Consider the following 2,923-nt stretch of genomic DNA (forward strand, 5'->3'; position numbering starts at 1 on the left):
TGAAAGAGAAATAATTCGCTAAGCATGAAAACGAAAAGCTAAATTCTAGCTTTACTTCTGCACATGTGATTTTTCAGAGAAGTAATGAATAAAATTATCATTCATAATAATAAAGAGAATAACAAGTTTCTATTAATGCCTATGAACATATCTTCCTTAATCAGATAATGACTAATAGAAGCATTCACAAAGTAGTTAAGAGATATATTTTTTTAAACCAAGTGGCTAAGAAATATAATCCTACTGTACCTCAGTGATTGTTAAAGGAAGGACCCATTATCATAATTATGTTTCTGGAACAAACATTATTTCAACGTGATAAAGGATGACATGACACTAAAGGTAAAGCCACAGCAGATGTTACATGAGTAACAAGACAATATGCCCGCATTCTGGTAATTTCTCCCCCCCCCAGACATGTTCTCATTAATCTGTGATTAATAGGATTTGAGTATAGTAGATGATGTTGATCTATTGTCTGTCTTTGTCCCACACCATAGAGAGAGCAATTTGTCAGCTCAGCTTTTGTGTGACTATTTAATAGCAAAGAGGGGGAGAGAAAAGACGCTAATCTTCTAATTGGCATCTATAGAGAAAGGTCTAAGAACACTGCCTGCCTGGAAATAGCTTGTGTGCAATTCCTATGCCTGCGAGGCTGAGGCAGACAGACCTGCACCAGCCCGGTACCCATGGCAAGGGAACAGCCTGTCCCTATCGCACAATGAGCCGCTGGCCAAAGGGAGAGTGGAGAGCAAGGCGCACTGCAGAACAAGGTGCGGTTGCTAACTCTCCCAAGTCTGTTATGTTGCAGCCTGTTATGTCAAGGGAGCACTTCTTGACTGGTGTGACTTTAATAAAGACAGAAATCTGCCTCCTTCCCAGAGCAGAAAGCAGAATGAAGCAGGGGAAAAACAGGAGGTAGTGATGAAGACCAGAATAGTCCTCTCACCAGCAAAACTGGAATCAATGGAGAGAACATGAAGTGCCCAAACATCTTTCCAGAGATGTCAGGTGAACAATGGCTCTGTGCTAATAAAGTGCCACTTCCAACTTAGCTGTCCTCTGCAGGTGCTAAGGTTACCTAATAAAACGACTGTCTTCAAATACAAATAGTTTCACAATTAAGTCACTGTTCCCAATCCAGCAAAACATGGAAGCTACTGCTTAAAACTAGGCATGAGGACAAGTGCTTTGCCTTTCCCCCATCCTCAAGTATCTATTTTATGCCCTTCAAAAGGTCAGAATGAAGACTTGGGTTTTGGGTGCTGTTGAGGCCTGGATCCCTCTGGTACATCTATATTGCAGCAAAATGCAGCTTTGTTTTGTGTAATATTTTCTTAAGTGATGAACATAGACAAACAGTTCCTTGTTCAGTTTAACCATCTGAGCCATCTGATAGTACAACATTTAAGATAATGCAGTAACTTTCTAAAAATACTACTTTTTGAGACCTGTGTCATTTTTTTTTTCCACAGGAGCAATTTAATGCACATTTCTTTTACTAGTTTTGTTACTCCAGTGGGTGAAACCAGTGAATTGCACCATGAAGTGTGGGACTACCTTAAATCAGCCTTATCACTTGTTCTGTGGACCTGCACGTAATGTTGTTTCTACCTGTATCACTCTTCAATGGATATAGCATAGGAATAGCATAGCATATAGCATGCTATGCTCTTTTTTAATGCCAATGCATATCAGGATTTAATGGAAAGAGATGAAGGATAAAGATTGGATAAAGAGATATTTTGCTAAAGAAAAAATAAAACCACAGATAGAATTGAATCTGATTTCAAATGGAGAAGAGTGGATGGAAAGCAGTTGACAATACTGAGGTTAAAAAAAAAGGCTCTCAAAACTGTTTGTTTAAGTTAACAATATTTACTGCCACATTTCACAAACAATCACATCTCTATTCAAGGCCACCAGGACCCACTGCTCAGGTGTATGAACAGCACTTTGGCAGATGTGGTTTGGCTGGCCTCTGCAGTGAAAACCGCTGGGATTTGGAGATCAGATGTGAGTCTGGGCAGGGACAAAGCAAGTGGGGTAATTTGTACCATCTTGTGTATGAATTTGCAAACCCACAGCATTTCCCTGCCGCTTGGTAGTGTTACATGGCATGCTGAGCACAATTATCACCAAGCACAGAGCGCAGCCCTTTTTCTGCCTTTGGGGTTGAGGACTGGCATTTGTCCCCATTTCAGATGGCATTTCTCATGGCAGAGAGCATGCATGCTCTCTGTGGAAGCACCCAAAACTTTTCCAATAGAAAGAACTCCCTCAGTGGAGATGCTGGGCCTGTCTTGCATCTATTAATCTCACACTGGGGAGTACAGTGCCAAATCTGCCTGAGCCAGGCCCATGTGAATGAGCTGAAGTGCAGTGGTACAGCCATATCAGCACGAGTCTATGCTCTAACTTGTGTGTCTTTCAGGGCGAGGAAAATGTCCATTTTGCTTCTGAACACAATGTCAGCCTGTCATGCAATGTAGATATAAGGTCTGAAGCTTGGGATCTCTCTGCCCTTGTGCTCTGGTCTGGCTGAACCCTGATGGGACACTTGCTCTTTTTAATTGCTTTGATCAAGCAAGAGGAGATTTCATCATTCAAACCTGGAAGGTCCTGGAGCATGCCAGGACATATCCTGGACCAGCTAGTTGACTCCACCACCCTCCTCCATTCGCTTCACAGAGGAGAGAGGCGACCTGCCCCTGGAGGGGTCAAGCAGTCTGTTTCCATAGAAGATTTCATAGATTTCCTTAGAGTGGTCACTGGAAGAAGAGGGGCAGAACACATCCATCTTAACTCCATCTTCTGCCACCATTTGAAAATTTTCTTGGTGTCAGGATGTAGTGCTACAAAAAAGCCCTCCAAGACTGCACACACTCTTTCTGTGCCGGCAGAGACAGAGAAACCACAGGTA

The sequence above is a fragment of the Poecile atricapillus genome, chromosome 1 (assembly GCF_030490865.1).
Source record: "Poecile atricapillus isolate bPoeAtr1 chromosome 1, bPoeAtr1.hap1, whole genome shotgun sequence".
NCBI classification, from domain to species: domain Eukaryota; kingdom Metazoa; phylum Chordata; class Aves; order Passeriformes; family Paridae; genus Poecile; species Poecile atricapillus.